The sequence below is a fragment of the Azolla caroliniana genome, unplaced genomic scaffold (assembly GCF_043228905.1).
Source record: "Azolla caroliniana isolate FFs.n. ecotype wild unplaced genomic scaffold, voAzoCaro1.0.p SCAF_17, whole genome shotgun sequence".
Taxonomy (NCBI): Eukaryota; Viridiplantae; Streptophyta; class Polypodiopsida; order Salviniales; family Salviniaceae; genus Azolla; species Azolla caroliniana.
Window position 1 is genome coordinate 12,811,497 of NW_028230452.1, and position 18,382 is coordinate 12,829,878.

Below are 18,382 nucleotides of genomic sequence, written 5' to 3' on the forward strand. Positions count from 1 at the left end.
TGATCAATGCCCAACTGTTGCTGACTTTAAGTACAGTTCGGTTGATGACTACACATACTACGTGATTGGAGGATCCCACTCTACTGAACCTTAACGTCAACTTGTGAAGGAATATCCTCTTACCCCATTCTTCAAATATCCACACTGATTCCAGAGACCTTGGGAGTTCGGCCGCCGTGGCGACGTAAGACCAAGGAGATGGTAGGTGGCGGCGAGGGGACGAAGGCAGTGGAGATCAACGTGGAACGAGAATCGGGACAACGCGAAGGCCGAAGGAGGCCAAGCAGGCCATCACGGGTGCTCCTCGGACAGAGGACACCGCGTATCCGAAGGAACGAGAAGCGTGCATGCGGTTGACGGAAGGGCCAACGGGGAAGCACGCACACTACGGGGTCGCAGCGAATGACCTATCGACGGGTCGAACAAGCCTACGGGGAGGCAAATGCAAAGAAGGAACCGGAGCCGACGGTTCGGACTGGCGAGGCCAACACGGCAGCTGAAATGCGAATTACGGAAGACCGGTTCCTCACCAGCCGGAATCTCTCACCCTTCTCCGAACTTGGCATGTACCGGTGGACGTGTGGTTTGGTGGGGGTGGATGTCGTGAAGATTTCCAGCTACGATGTGAAACCGGGATGGAATGGGCAAGTCGGCGGTGTGCAACATGTCCACATTTACAATGTAAAATGGTGTATATAATAAAGAGGGGAAATTTATCCCACATTGTAAGGTCCTTCCCTCCTTGGGCTATAAAAGGAAGGGAGGGGTCACTTGTGAAGGGGTTGCCCATTTTGAGTTAGGAGGGTATACTGTTAGATTTAGGGTTTGGTAGTTCTTGATCTTCATCTTTCTCTTACTCCCTTAGGGTTTGTACTTTGGTCTTTCCACTCTATTTCGTTTAGGGTTTCATCTTGACAGCTTCTTCTTCTTCTTACATTCTTGTTTTCGATTAGGGTTCTTCGACTTCTTCTTCTCCTTCGTGTCGATTTAGGTTTGAGTCTGGTGGAGAGCTTGTATGTTCTGTGGGTGTGTGATTCTACTCAGTCTCCTGTGCAAGACCCCGCTCGGCGCGCCAATCCCGAGAGCTCCCTGATCGGCGACTTGGCGGCAGACTGCTATTGTGACATAACCTACCTCAGTCCGGCTCGAAGCAGTAGTTGTATCTTGCTCTTGTAATTATATATATAAAAGGTTGTGCATATTTGTGTCTCTGATGGGGTCGGGTGTGTTTCTTTCCCTTTGTTTCCTGTACATAAGAGGCGTGTGTTGAGTCGGTGTTGCGCACGTGGTTTCTCTCTCTCCCTCTCTCGTGTTCGGTAGCCGCCGGTACGCGTCCAGAATTGCTCTAGTTTGCGCCACAACCAATGCAGCCGGGACTGGAGAGAAGTTGGCTTCTTGACACCCATCTCTTCCTCATCCGAGACCCCCGTGGTCCCACCCCTTTCGACACACACTCGTGGAAGACTGCGACAGTGGTACATAAGCGGCACTAAGGACCAAGGGCTACTATTTCGGTCCGGTACAGCCCCGCAGTTGGTCGTCTACACCGATGCCGATTGGGCCGGCAATGTCGTCGATCGCCGATCCACGTCTGGTTTCACATTCTCTCTTGGGAGTGCCGCGATCGCGTGGAGTAGCAAGAAGCAACCAACAGTTGTGTTGTCGAGCACCGAAGCCGAGTATAGAGGAGCGGTTGTCGCGACATGCGAAGCCATATGGTTGAAGCGGCTACTTAAGGATCTGCAGTTGGAGGTATCCAATCCAACGACAATCTACTGTGACAACCTCAACAGCATCTAGCTAGCACAGAACCCCGTCTTCCAGGCCGGGACTAAGCACATTGAGGTGCACTACCATTTTTTCTACGAGTGTGTCCTCTCCGGTGAAGTCGAACTTCAATATGTTCCGACGGATCGGCAGACCGCCGACGTCTTCGCCAAGCCTCTTGGACTCGACAAGTTGCAGCAATTCTCGGGTGCGCTTGGGTTGCGTCACCTCGACATGCCAAACTTGAGGGGGAGAGACGTCCCGAATGACCACGGAAAGAGGACAGAAGTTCTGGAAGACTGCGACGCCGAGTCGGATGACAAATTCAATTTCGGATCGGTTGAAGAAGCCGAGAGCGGATCCGCAGAAGATTCCGAAAGCGGACATACCAAGCGTAGGGGAGACGAAGCCATCAAGGGCGAGAAGACCGAAGACGAGTTGGAGACAGCCAACTTGGACGAGAGCGAAAACCGACTAGAGGAAACCGAGTCGGTTCAGATGTTTGATTCAGATACACTAAATCAACCAAGGGCCAAGCGAAAAAGAAAGCAGTAGAAGAGGCGCCAACACCGCAACAGCAAGGAAGCTGAGAAGGGCCGTGTGAGCAGGCAAGCCGACCAGAAGAGTCGAGGCGCGTGGAATCGAATAGGTCGAGGAGCGCGAGCAAGGCGTGAAGCCAGAAGGAACCAAAGCGTAGATCCGGAAGAGAGGATGGAACCTCAAGTTGAGCTTGAGGGGGAGTGTTGAGATACAAGTTCAACATTGGCCGGATTGGCTATGCAAGCCGAGAACCGGATCGGTTGGGATCAATTAGTTAAGCCGTAGCGGTGTGTAAACCGCGAGGCCGTTGGAAAGATATTCCGCGTAGGAATATATTTTGGGAGTTAGTGTAGAGCTCATTTATGAACATTAAAGTACGTGTCAGTACTTCTGTCAGTTCGTATGGACTTGTATAAAAGTGCTCATTGAGCACATCCTATGTACAAATTGAGTATTATTTTGAATTGAATTTATGTGTCTTCTCTCTCACTTTCTGTCTCTCCCGCGTACTGTGTATGTTCAAGCTCTCCATTAAACCTGCGTTTTTGTGTTCGGTTTTCTATTGCTTCCGCACACTATTCTTTTTACAAATAGCATTCACACTAGCTCATGGACATACCATGCTAGTTTTGTAAATAGTAGAAAGGGCCCTTGCCCTAATTTAGTTGGTATTTAAACCAACCCTTTGTAACTTTGTTATTGTTGGATGTAATAATAGTTATCTCTATCTTAAGCTCTCTCTCACTCTCTCTCTATTTTGCCTTACGTGCACACAGTCCTTCCGCTGCATCTCAGCCACTCTTGCTCCTCTTTACAATATCAAAGGCTTCAACATTTATGTCTTTTGATTAACATCCCAAGTCTTATTAGAAATGTGTTCTTTATGTGGATCATGTATGATGAGTGGGTCTTGTCATAAACATTGAAAGAATATGTATGTGCCTTAGTTTATTGGTAGTAAAATGTGTGTGTGTGTGTGTGTGTGTGCGTGTGTGTGTGCATTAGCGCACACCTATACGTGATATCATATTGTATGCTTTGGCAACCATTGTGTTATGGCCATGTTAGTATTGACAATGAATCTCTATTACACATCATCTTCATTTGTAGGAGAATCGGTCTCGTAACAAATGGTTGTCAATCTGTGTATGTGGCTAAATGATTGATCCATTTTGGGATAACTCAATAAATTAACAATCAGCACCTTATTTACAATGCTTGAAATAGTACCATGTTGTTGGCATTCAAATGTGGTTGAGGGTGCAATTCGGTTCGCACTAATTTTTTTTGTTTAGAGCTAGCTCTTTAACAAGTATTGTTTCGACAAGTAAGCGGATGGAAGGTTTTAAATGCATGTTTGTTAGTCATGTGAAATGGTATATGATGGAAGGATATGTTTCTTTTGTTCAAGTTCATGAATAGTTGTATCGACACGATTTATTGTTTGTTGAGCAAACAAGCTTAACTAGATCCGGATCGGCTGAATAAGCCAGAGTTGGATCGGTGTCCGGATCGAGGAGGCGGATCAGTATCTGGAAATCGGGGAACCAGATCATACTCCAGAATAGTGTAAACCGGTAGGTCGTTAGAGGCGTATGGTCTGAGCCTAGTGAGTAGGCATATTTCTTGGAGTTAGTGTAGAGACTCATTTATGAGCATCCAAGTACTTATGGTTTTGGTGTCAGTCCGTGTAAGGACTTGTAAAATGTGCTCTCTGAGCACATTATATATATAGAGTATTATTTTGAAATCAAGTTTTGGTTTTGCCATATCTCTCTCTCTCGTGTATGTGGATTAAGGTTTCCATTAAACCTTCATCTCTGCTTTCTATTGTTCTTTTGTTAACCGACTGAGCCGGTATGTCTACACTTCTGCACGCCATCATTTTCATGGTATCAGAGCGCGAGGGCTAGAAATCCTTTGTTGCAGATGAAAACCTAATTTTCGGTAAAAGAAACAGACGAGAAGGAGAGAATGGCTAGCTCACTCCTGACAGAGAAGCTCGACAGATTCAACTACGCATCTTGGTCGTAGAAGATGCACCATTACCTGCTTGGGCATGGCAACTGGAGTTATGTCAACGGAGTGAATGATACAACACCCAATGTGCCACACAAGGACTTTTCGGCTTGGGAACAAGTGGCAAGCAGGGTAGGGTACTGCTTCGCATCCAATGTTAGTGATCAGCTGCTCAGCCATATCTGAGACGCCAAGATGCCAAAGGAAGCTTGGGGAAACCTGAAGAAGGTCTTCGGCGCAAGTACCACAGCCCGGAAGCTGCAATTCCGACAAAAGTTCAGCAATGTCCGATAGAGTGCACATTGTTACCGTGGCCGACTACATGGTATCGTGAAGATTTTCGGCAACAGTGTGTAAATTGCGTGGAAAGGAGAAAATCGAGAAGATGCAATGTGCACACGTATGAAAGGGGTGATGGTTACACTCATATTTTAGCACATTAACGTGCTCGTGAGATGTGCGTTTGGGTGCTCATTACACAAAACATTAAAAAAAGCCTAGGGCCTAGTGGCATACAAAGAGGTGCAAGTAGGGTTTTGAACCTTACACCCCCAAGATAAAAGACAAATGACATACCATTAAGCTAAGTTATTTCTTTAAAGTTTATTTTCATATGTAAATTCTCATACATGAGCGCTTGGATAAGTGACATGGTCATCATGCATCACATGTAAATTCTCATACATGAGCGCTTGGATGAATGACATGGTCATCATGCATCACATGTGATGCATGAACGCCAAATGGCAAACAAGCATTGCATTCATTGTATGTGTGTCTTGTACCCTTACATGCATCATATGCATGGGGCATCTATAAAAGAAAGGAAGAAAAAGAAAGAAGGGAATCAAGTTAATAATAATAACCTAGTTATCTTATTGGTGGCATGTTTTGTTTCTCAACATTGAAAGTCACAGGTTCAAACCTGGAATTGGTGTTTTCGTCTCTCTCTCTCTTCAATGTATTAGTGATATGGACGGGAAAGGAAGCACATGTATGGATTAGCGATATGTTTAATCATTCATTGCAACATCGTATGTCGTACGATTGGACTACAAATTGGAACAAACCTTTACAAAAAGGTGTAGATGTAAATAATGCAAACAACTATTGAACCGGTTTACATAAAGGTGTAGATTTTCTCAAAAGCACTATTGTGATGATAATGTCATGATATGGCAAGATTTGAACTTATGACCTTATGTTATATGGGTCGAGCTCTAGACCATTACACTAACTATTATAATGTGTAGGATATTATTTTCATTTAAGTTTTACTATAGAAAATTAATGTATATTCTAGATTTCTCTAGAACATTCTAGAAGCTTCAAGACTACTCCTAAGGGCACTATAAAAGGAGGCACAAGGCATTATTTCAAACCAAATTGGTTCAACGCCAGTCTTAAGCCTCATAGCTATTTTGTACTTACTCTTCATATAATATATCATTTTTTATCATCATCTCTCTCTCTCTCTCTCTCTCTCTCTCTCTCCTTTCCTCTCTTTCTCTCTTGAGAGTCTTACGCAGTCTCATCCTCTTAGTACTAATAGCACTTCCCTTCTCCAGTACTAATTCTCTCTCTGTTTTAGTACTATTCTTGACAGTTTGAACCCATTTGTTCCTCTAATCTTCTTTTCGGTTTCCCCCATCCTCTTACCCCTTTTTTTCCAATACTATGGCTACTATTAGCGCCCAAGAATATCAATCCGTTTTTTCCGAGCTATAGTGTCTAAAAGAAAAATTCGTTCCATTGGAACAAGAAAACCAACGATTGTTAGGGGATCTTCAACAAATCACTCTAGAAAAACAGCAAACATCGCAACAACATGGGGAGTTAGCGTTACGTGTACAACAACTCGAAGCAACCATCGTAGCGTTGCAACAACAAGGATCAAGTCCCCAAGGATTTCATAAAGAGCCCAAGATTGGACTTCTTGTGAAATTCGATTGAACACGATCGCAATTCAAGGGGTTCCTTAATCAAGTACGCTTAGTCATTCAAATGCATCCTTCCCGATACCCCACTGATGCATCCCGAGTAGGCCTAATAGGCATGTTACTTAGCGGCTCAGCCTTGGCATGGTTCGCTCCGCTTCTAGAAAAACAATCACCCTTGCTTAATAACTTTGAAGACTTTATTAGTGAGTTTAAAGCCTGCTTTGGAGATACTGACAGCATCAGGACGGAGATCAACAAAATCCGACGATTGCGTCAAGGTGATCCTCTAGACTCTGCCTACGTGGCGTATTTCCGTCTACTCGCCTCAGATATCCCTTGGGATGATCAGGCATTAATGGACCAGTTTCGCTACGGCCTACAAAATGATGTCAAAGATTTACTTTTAACCTTCCCCGAAGAACCAAAGTCTCTTACAGAGGCAATCCGATGTGACAACCGCCTTTTCGAACGACGTTCGGAACATCAATTACAAATACCATGCCCTAGGCCGGAACCCACATACGCCTCAGTCGCAGCTAAACCATTTGCACAAGATGTATCTCAAGCAAATACTCCGACACCAATGGAGATTGACACCATGCGTCGACATGGCCCGTTATCAGAAGAAGAAAAGCAACGACAACGTGCAAATCGATTATGTCTTTATTGCGGTGGGCCAGGGCATATCACAAGCAACTGTCCCCATAGGCCAAGAAGACAGGTAAATCAAATTGTAGCCTGTACTAAACCCGAGTCAATTCCCTTAGGAGTGTTTCATAGTATTAATAGTACTGATATCCCAGGAATCTCAAAGAAATTTGAAATCCTTAGGCAATTAGAAGAAGAGTCAAACGACTGAGTCTAGCCAAAATAGGAACCATTTGGTTGCATGACCCTAGATCTGTGCAACCCATTAGTGGTTCCATTCCCTCTAAGAAAGTTAGCAATGTGTTCTTAGCCCAAGTCATGGTTAGTACTAGAAGTACCCTTCCAATACACATCTTAGCACTTTTAGATTCCGGAGCCAATTCCTGTTTCGTGGATCGAAATTTTGCCCAAGCTTCTCAGATATCCTTAAGAAAACTTCCTTGACCCGCATCTATAGTAGTCATTGATGGTCATCCCATTGCTTTCGGGAATATTATAGAATAGTCAGAACCCATTCAAGTTGTCCTAGGTAGTTTTGTGTGTGTGGTATCATATAATATATTTAGTAGTACAGAGCATCCCATTGTCCTGGGATTACCTTGGTTTGAATTACATAATCCAGACATAGATTGGAGAACAAGAGAAGTCTGGTATCGACAACCCCGAGAATCTACTCATCGAGTTTCGACCATTTCACTACATCAATTACGCGAAGAAGGACGCAAGGAGGCAATGTTTCTATTTGCAATATTAGTACATCCTTTCAGCAATACTAAGAAGGAATCCTTAGTTCAACTTCCGGCGAAATATCATCCTTATGTCGAAGACCTCTTGGATATCTGTTTGATCATCTATCTGGATGATCTATTGATTTATTCGAAGACCCAGGAAGACCATGATTCTCATGTACTATTAGTACTAAAACGACACCGAGAGAATGGTCTTTATGCCAAACTGGAAAAATGTAGCTTTGATTGCAAGCAAGTGGAATTTCTAGGCTACGTCATCTCCTCAAAGAGCATCTCCATGGATCCAACTAAAGTCAAAACTGTGCTAGAGTGGCAAACTCCACGTTCGTTACGAGATGTACAATGTTTCCTAGGCTTTGCTAACTTCTACCGCAAGTTTATACAAGATTACTCGAAGATTACTTTGCCTCTCACCCGGCTTACCAAGAAGGGACAAACATTTCTTTGGTCCAATGAAGCAGACATGGCTTTTATGCATCTTAAGAAAGCCTTTACATCAGCTCCTATTCTAGCTCATGTGGATACAAACAAACCATTCATCATGGAGGCCGACGCATCGGATTTCACCCTCGGTAGCATCCTTTCCATTTGCGCAAATTTGATGCTGCGGAAATCAACTACGAGATACATGACAAGGAGTTATTAGCCATCGTGGATTCATTTGTGCAATGACGGCACTTCTTAGAGAGCTCTCCACATCAGTTCATCATCTTTAGTGATCATAAAAATCTTGCTTATTTCCAGAACGCTCGTGTACTAAATTGACGGCAAGCTCGATGGGCCCAATTCCTCACGCGTTTTGACTTCAAAATCACATATCAACTGGGGAAGCACCAAGGAAAAGCAGATGCACTATTGCGACGTTCATATGTTGCACCTCGTCCTGGTGATCCAGCATTTGATAATCCTAAGCAGGTAATCTTGGGACCAACACGTTTGCACACAACACGGATTTTTCACACTCCACTAGATTCCTGGATTATCGATGCCATACGTGCCAACTTGAAGAGGGACAGTTTTGCTCAAGCCATTCTAGCGCAAATTGATACCTCTCGGGCATCTTGTTCCCAGTCTCAACAACCAAGTATGGACTACCGACAATTTGAATATCATGATGGTTTATTATTCTTTAAAAGCTCGTATATGTTCCCGATTGCTCCTGTCGCCTTCAAATCGTCCAAAATTGTCACGACGCCCATACATCGGGACATTTCGGTAGTATTAAGATGTTGGATCTAGTTCAACAATCATTTTGGAATCCTTACCAATTCCAAGTAAGTCGTGGCAGTCCATTTGTCTTGATTTTATCACAGATCTTCTAGTCTCAAAGGGTTTCAATGCTATCTTAATCGTCGTCGATTGATATACTAAGATGGCACATTTTGTGCCTTGTACTAAGGCCATCACAAGTGAAGAAACCATTGCCCTTGTCATGCGTGAGGTATTTCGGCATCATGGCCTCCCAGATAGTATCATCAGTGACCGAGGACCTCAATTTGTCTCCAAATTTTGGTAGCATCTCTTTAAGATGCTCAAGATCTCTTGCAACCTCTCCTCTGGCTACCATCCCCAGACTGATGGCCAAGTGGAACAAACAAATCAAACGCTGGAGCAATACCTCCGGTGTTTTCTGAGTTACCAACTGGACGATTGGGCTGATATTCTCCACTTTGTGGAGTTTGCTTATAATAACTCTATTCACTCCTCGACTCAGGTCTCCCCATTTTACGCTTATACTAGTTCTCATCCTCACTGGTCTGTGATCGACACCCCGGAGGTACCTACCAATCCTCGTGCCGAGGATCATTTGGAGAGGCTACGCAAGATTCAAACGAATCTATCTACTCATCTTCGTCATGGTCAACACACAGAACCCATGACCTTATGTTATATGGGTCAAGCTCTTGACCATTACACTATCTATTGTAATACATAGGATATTATTTTTATTTAAGTTTTACTATAGAAAATTAATGTATATTCCATATTTCTCTAGAACATTCTAAAAGCTTCAAGACTACTCCTGAGGGCACTATAAAAGGAGACACAAGGCATTATTTCAAACCAAATTGGTTCAACGCCAGTCTTAAGCCTCATAGCTATTTTGTACTTACTCTTCATATAATATATCATCTGTTATCATCATCTCTCTCTCGTCCTCGCTATCGAGAGAGAGGGAGAGAGAGAGAGAGAGAGAGAGAGAGAGAGAGAGTCTTACGCAATCCCGTCCTCTTAGTACTAATAGTACTTCCCTTCTCCAATACTAATTCTCTCTCTGTTTTAGTATTATTCCTGACAACTATTGGTGTTAAGCAAGGATGCCCACTCTCACCAACCATATTTGGTCTATGCATTGATGAATTGGAAGAAATGGTTACCAAGTTTGCAAAGGAAGAATGTGTTGAAGAAGTTGCCATTGGGAATGTTGTGATTATGCTTTATATGATGTAGTGCTTTTTGCAAATACTTTAGGAGATGCACAAAAGCTTATGAAAGCATTGGAAAATTTTGCGTGCATACTAAATTAAGTGACAATAGCTCTAAAACAAAGATTATGCTTATGAAGAGCCAAAAAAGAGATAAAGCATGCATTATGTACAACAATGAGCCACTTGAATGTGTGGAAAGCTTCAAATATCTTGGGTTTGAAGTTCATTCAAATCATAGATGGAATGAATGTGTTGCACGCCGCTTAGAGACGGGTAAGCGAGCATACTATGCATTTGAGAACACATGCAATCTTGGAGTTATTAAGTGTTGGGTCCTCAAGAAATATCTTTTCGGCACTTTGGTGACACCGGTTCTTCTCTATGGAGTGGAAGTATGGGGCGGTAGCATCCCTAAATCTATGTTGAAAGAGTTTGAAAATGTCCATAAACATTTTCTTACAAAGTTTCTACAAGTTAAGAAACAAACGCCCTACACCCTCCTCCTTGAGACGGGATCGCTTCCCATTGTGATCATGGCCATGGAAAGGGTTGTTGAATACATGCTTAAGGTTCAAAATGTCCCTCACATCGACTTCCTAGAATTGCATGTGAAGCAAGCAAAAAGATCCAAAAGAAGCATAAAAGCAAAATTTTGTGTTCCGGTTGGATGCAAGATATAGAAAAATGGTTTGGTAGATGGGATGCGAGACACTTGCTTCATGATGCATCATTAGATTCCTCTGTAAATGAGGCATTTTTGCAATGCCTATGTATCATGACATGGGACAAATGTGGAGGTTCACGCTTCACACATTATACTACACATGTTGCACCTAACTACAAAAACATATTCTTTGCTGAACGGGGAAATTGTACACATTGATACATGTTAGAGACCATACCGTTATCTACCATTCGAACCATTGCTTCCATGCGACTTAGCTCACATGCATTGCGATGGGAGACAGGGTGTTGGGGCACAAGTGATGAGAGTGGTCGGTTATGCACACTTTGCCCTAAATAAGTTCGTGAGTCTGAGTATCACACTTTGATACAATGCTCTGCCTTTGATCATATTCAACCATGCTTTCCACATCTCTTCAACCAAGCCCAATACTTGCATGAATTCCTCTCACAACCACAATGTGCAGTCTCGATTGCAACATTCATTGGTAAAGTTCTTGAACATCGAGAGTCACTACTCACTTACACACGTATCACATGAAATGTAATATTTTTGGTCTCATAGGTCATATTTGACCTCCGAAGAAGATAATATAATCTATTTATCTATCTATCTATCTCGCAGCCACATTAGTGCGACACTTCAACTACTACCATTTCATTTCTTGTGGTCATTCACTCTCTCTCAGAAATTCTTGTCAAGAAGGAACCAGCACCGGCAAAGATCGTTTCATTGTCGTCGTTGCCCGCTAAAACGTTTTGCACCACCACATCACCGTCGTGTTGTCGTGAGAATCCGTCACTATGTGCGGATCATGAGACGAAACCGTCGGGGCTATGGACTGGAAGGAATTAGTACACACACGCACAACACAAGCAAGATTCACATATAAGACAAGTAGGTGAGAGGAAACATTCGTTTATTGCAAAAGAAATCGATTCTTTATAAACTTAGAATCATGTTACAATGGATTGGATATGAAAATGAGAGATAAATCTTTTAAAGAAAGGAGCCAACAACCATATAAGGAGTGATCCAATATGAATATGAGAGATAATATTTTTGACAAGAAAGATTGAGCCAGCCAAGTAAGCCAAACCCGGAGTTTGATATCAATATGATAGATAATTTGTTTTTGGAATCAGAGAGAGAAGAAGAAAAATAACTAGAGGGAAAAAATGGGACATATATTGAGCATCAGCAACAACAACAGCCACAACAGAGTTCTGTAGAACCACTGGAGACCCTGGAGCAAAGCATCCTGGATATCTTGGAAGAAGTGTAAGGGGCCGGTGTGGGATTCGACGTACAAGGTACTGTCCCACGGGCGTGCCATGTGTTACCCGACCGGCAAAGAAGTTAAGGACGCCAAGACTAGGGTGTGAAAAGGGGAATTGTTATTTAGGAATCTGTTGCAATTACTAATCTTAATATATTAATTTATGAGAAGATGTGGACGGACGGACTGGAATCGGTATGCCGATTCAGATCCGGACTGATCCCGAAAAGGTGCCGGTGACCTATATAAAGGCTCGGTTATAATGTAGTCGTTAACGAAGAGTAATATAAACCTTTTGTTTCATCATTGAGTATTGCTCACCATTCTGTGCTTATTGTATATCTTACGCGTGTTAATGATGTATTGCTAAGTAACCGATTAAGGTCCAATTAAGTGTTGTGTCGTAAGTTATCTCGCGGTAACACCCTTTGGTGAAGTGTCTTAAGTGGACACCCTGTGTTAGGCTGTTGTCTGGCCCTAAGGATTAACATTAAGCCTCCTAGCCTTCGTTGTATATTCTTCTCACATAATATATCGTTGTTATCATCATTTTCTCTCTCTCTCTCTCTCCTTCTCTCGAGTGTTGCACACCCTCTATTCCTCTTAGTACTAATATTCCTCTCTTAGTACTAATTTCTTCTCTGTCTCAGTACTATTCCTGACACACAAAGACACATATACAAATGATGATAGAAAACACAAAGGCAGGGATGAAGGTGATAGGAAACGTAGAGAAAGTGACGAAGATAATAAGAAACACATAGATAGAGATGAAAACGGTAGGAAACACAAGGAGAAGGATGACAATGACAAAAAATGTAAAGATAGGGATGTGGAAGATGATAAGAAGTGCAGAGATAGAGATGATGATGAGAAGAAACTAGGAGTTAGAGATGTGAAGGATGAGAAAAAACTAGGAGATAGAGATGATGATGAGAAAAAACTAGGAGATAGGGATGTGGAAGATGATAAGAAGTGCAGAGATAGAGATGATGACGAGAAGAAACTAGGAGAGAAAAGACAAAGATGATGATCAAAAGAAACTAAGAGATAGAGATGGTGAGGAAGATAAAAAACAAAGGGATGTTAATGATGGTAACTTTAGAACCAATGACGGTGACGATGGTAACTCTAGACGCAAGGGCGATGATGAAGACAGGTAATGCTTCTAGTTGGAAGGGATTCAAACTGTCACGGACACACCAACCGCGAACTACGACGGAGGACGGATGACAAGGCTATAATCGACTGACTACGAATTTGGAGCTAGAAGTGACGAGGCTAGGAACTCTAAAAGTTGAGAGACATGAGTGCATGAAGACAAATATGAAGATCAAGGTGCAAAATGGAATGAAACGAGGAAAACTAGATTGATGTGTCAGTGACTGGTGTTGAATCCCTTGAAAAGGACCAAGCAGGTTACAAGTATTTATATTATGAGTCGAAGTACATGCATTAGAATATTTTGGAGAATATTCGGGAGAAATTTGTAGAACCCTCTAGAACGTTCTAGTTCTAGAACTTTCTTAAAACTCCTAGAACTTGAAATAGATAATCTACTAATAATCTACTAAGATATGTTATACATAACATGACCATATATTTGGATGTGGTGGTTAGAACACAAGATTTGACTATATATGTTAAGAGGTCAAGAGGTCAAGAGGTCAAATCTTGTCTGTGACACGGATAAGCGTCATCGATCGCACTTCTTTGGAAGCTCGGAGGGAGCCGGGTCGGGATCGACCCTCATGATGAAGCATAAGGCCAGCAAAATGGTTGCATCTGACTTCAAGCCAGAGGAAGTTTGGTATGTGGACTCCAGAGCTTCCAACCATATGACCAACGACAAAGAATGGTTCTCCTTTCTCGAAAAGCCGAGGGTCGTTGAAATCGGAGACGACACCCCACATCCCATCGAGGATGTCACTCTAAGCCATGTCAACCAGAAGGGAACCATGAGGAACATCCTACATGTTCCGACGATCACGAAGAACATGGTGTCGGTCAACCAGATCGTGGATCACGGAATGCAGGTTTGGCTCACTTACCACGGATGCTTCATCGAGGAGGAAGGTTGGATCATCGTGCAAGGGTGTTGAGGATGGAAGATCGTTCATCCTCAAAACCAATGATGTGGGCACCGCTATGTTTGTGAAAGGGCAGAAGGTCAAGTTGGACATCAACTTGTGGCATAAACGGATAGGCCACATCAACTTTCGGAAGCTTCAAGAAATGTAGTCGAAACATGCTGTTTCCGGAGTGCCGAAGTTTAGTAGACGGAAAGGCCAAATATTTGAAGCCCGTTGAGCACTTATTGAGCCTTCCTGAGTAGGAATATTTTTTGGGAGTTAGTGGCAATAGCTCATTTATGAGCAGTCAAGTACTTGTCAGTCCCTTTGAGGACCTATATAAAGAGTGCTCACAGAGCACATTGTATGTATAGAGACCACATTCACATGCAATATTCATTGTAATAGTGGACTATATTAATACCAATGGAGGATTTTTTTATGGAAAAAAACAACAATAACCAATATGTCGAACCTATGAAATGTACCCTCACGTATTGGAAGTGGAGTTGGTAAGTCTACCAATCCTAGCCTTTTTACCAACCCATCGGCACCCATAAACCCAAAAGTAATTGTTTCAGATTAATTTGGAAGATTTGTCGTGGTTGAGATATGTTATGAAGGGCAAGTTCTTTGGTTAGTTGGTGTGTATGCATTGATTGCTTCACAAGAACGAAAGTTGTTATGAAGATCTCTAAACTCAATGCTTGACAATGGTAGACGAGTTTTATTGACGGGAAAATTTAATGTTTGTTGTGAGACAAATCAATCAACATCTATCCACTCTATTAAGCATTATTCAACATTTAATGGACCAAAGGCTCAAGAATGGGGAGATTTTGAGACTGAAATCATGTTAAGAGATGTATAGAAATGGATCAAGGGAGATGAACCAAAGATTTTTGATATTTCAATGTCTTATTGGTCAATTACATCAAATCATTTCCCATTAATTTTTGAATTCACTCACCACTCAATCAGAGCTTTTCATGAGTTTTTAGGAAAACCACAGTTGATCTTCAAATCTTCGTTTTTGGATCATGAGGTCTTCCATGCCTATATGTGTTAATTGATTGATGTATTTGCCTATTGTGTTCAATTTGATGGGTATGAAGTGTGGGAAGTATTTGTTGCAAATGTTCTGAGGTTAGATAAGTAAATTATTGAATTCGCCATGCTTTTAAAAGTAGAAAGAAATTAAGTGTCCTCGTTTGCTTGATAAATGTAACTCGTCATTAAATTAATTGCCAGTGGATGTAGAGTCGATGGGATATCAAGGTGTATTAATTTCTGCGATGCATGATCTTACGGCAAAAAATTATCAACATGGTAGACTACATCATGTAAGAGAAGAAGTGGAGGATGTTAATTGTCAATCACATAAGTTTTTTAATGGTTGTCATGAATCACATGCATGACATAATGTGGCAAGGTTAGAGGAAAACAATATCATGTGTTCCGATCCTCAAGAAATTGTGAAGAAATGCGTAGAATATTATATACTATCGATGATAATATTAAAAAGGATAGAGATATATTTTTTGATGGAATAAAAAAACATGTATCACATGATGTGGCACAATCATTAGATATTGAGATTTCAGAGGCTGAGGTGGAACATGTCATGTCACATTTTGGTAATGATAAGAGTCCTAGGTGAAATGAATTAACAAACGAAGTCTTTACGAAATACATAATTAAGTTAAAGGGCCTTTTACAATCTTATTTCAAAAGGGTTGGACATCAAGGGAAATGCCTCATTCCTAAAAGATTGGTTTGATAAAGCTTATGCCGAAGGTGCATCTCCATCTTCCTTTGCTCAATGGAGGCCTATTTCATTTATGGGGGGAATGTACAAGATTCTTGCAAAAGTAATGGTAGGCATCGATTTCTTTCATGCCCGATGGCTAGGATGGTTTGGAGGTGTATCAATTTAGTGTGGATGTCTCTAACTGGAGTAAGTGTATCCTTTAGTTCAATTTTTGCAGATACAAAGAACAATGAACCAATGCCTCATTTCCAAAAAAAAAATCAGTTCATGAGGTATTGGGGGCTTTGGTTCAATTGGAAAATGTGGAACTCCTTCATTTGAAAGTTGGGGTGAGAAAATATGTTGTGAGAACACTAGAGAAGTCATGAAATCTTTGCCAAGTCACATATCGTCATATTTACCATTTGAATTGGTGTGTAGGGTGGCATTGAGGTTGGATTGATAGTATAGTATTTAGATCCCGAGATAGAAGCGGTCTACACTTTGTGGTAAGTTAGTCATGTTGGTGTTTTTTTCTTTTGTAATGAAAGCCATTATTTATGAGAGAAAAGAGAGAGAGAGAGAGAGAGAGAGTTGTGAAATCAAGGAAGTTAAGAAGAATAATTAAAAAGGTGTAAAAGTAAATAACTTTATAGTTCTTTAGAAAATCCAATGCCCCATTTCACATGGGGTGATTCTAAAGATTTCATGTTTCCTGCTCTCTTAGCACCAATGATGATATCTTTATTCCTACATAAACACAAACTTAACAAACATTTAGCCTAAAAGATACTCCTATATTGTGGTTTAGTGAGATTGACATGACAAATGGGTATCATCAATTGTGTATTCATAAAGAGGATAGATATATTGAAGACAAATTTTCTCATTTGTTCAAATAATTCAAGTGTTTATAATGCATTAATTACTATTATGATGATCCCAAATGAAAAATTCATTTGACATTAGATGAATTGGTGGATGACTTGTATTGGGTGAATCTTCTATTCATAGAGTTTGAAATTTTAAAGTACCAGCTAGTGTAAATGATAAGAAACCTTTATTGTGGCAAGAGGTTGTTCAATACTTATGTAGGGCACATAGTATACATTGGCAATGAGGATAGATGCTTGAAGGGTGTTTGAGATTCTCCAATAGCAAACAATGTGATTTGTTGGAGGAAAGATTGTTTTAGGGCTTTTGAGTTCTATCAAAAGTCAAAAGTTCATAAAACAAACATTCATCCTCAACAAATTGTTAAGTACAATCAATGTAATGAATAGTTGGAATCTTACTCTATAGCAATCATTTGTATATCAAACACTTGTTTTGAAAGTTACTGACCCTAGTGTGTATATGCTACTTATTTAGTTGTAACTGTAATTATTCAAGAAGACAGATGTGTAGGTTTTGAGTGCAAGAAGCTGTCCATAGAGTTGGAAGTGGTCTGCACAAGAGCTAGAGTTGTATGCAACAATTCATGCACTTAGATTTGGTTCCACTATGTGTACAGAACTGAAATCAAGGTCGTGACTGATTATGCCACTTTGAAGTGATCTTGTACTCAATTGGAACTCAAGGGTCGTCAAAGTAGATAAGTGCAACTCATGCAAGATTTCCATATGAAAATTGAGTATTGTAGCAAGAAAGAAAATACAATGGCCGAAATTTATCTATACTTGTGTTACGTGTACTAACTAAATGAGTTTCAGAATGTGAGACATCAAATGTTTAAAAATAAAAGCATAGAAAGTGGACATACAGTTTTAGAATAAGTGGCTTAAAGCTAGCCACATAAAGAATGCTAGTAAGGGTCTTAATTCCATTAGAACACTGGCTTCAAATTTCACCATTGAGCAAGGATTGCTCAAGAGAAAAGGAAAATGAACTTGCTTGTAAAATGAATATACCCCAAAAGTGTATACGTAATGAAGAAATAGCAACTTACCTGATATATGATCCTTCAAAATTTAACATTTCAAGAATGAATATTCACATCTTGCACACAAATTCATAAGATCTTCAAGCATTTAACAGTAAGATGTGTCTAACCTAACCTAGTGGTGTACAACCTTAATATCCAACATTCACATTTGATTAGATAACAAGCTAACAACTCTAACTATAGTTTATAAACAAATAGATCAGTTGTAATTTCTGGCCATCATGCAAGTTTCTGGCCATTTTACTTATTTTTTATGGGCGAGAAATAAGAATCAAACTTCCATTTGTCATTTGCATGCAAGATCGGTCTGCTGGCTTTTACCATTTTCACACCTTACCTTGTAGAAAAACTTCCTGCATCAGTAAGGCAGATGCAAATTAGATAGTCTCACAAATAAGCACGTTGATCTGGACATACAAATATATACCTAATGTCATACATGCATGTGCATGTGTGTAGGAATGAGTATATTTACGTGTGTGCATGAATGCCTATGCATTTGTGTGAGTATAAGAATAAGGAAATGGTATAGGTGGGGATATTCATTTGTGCATATGTA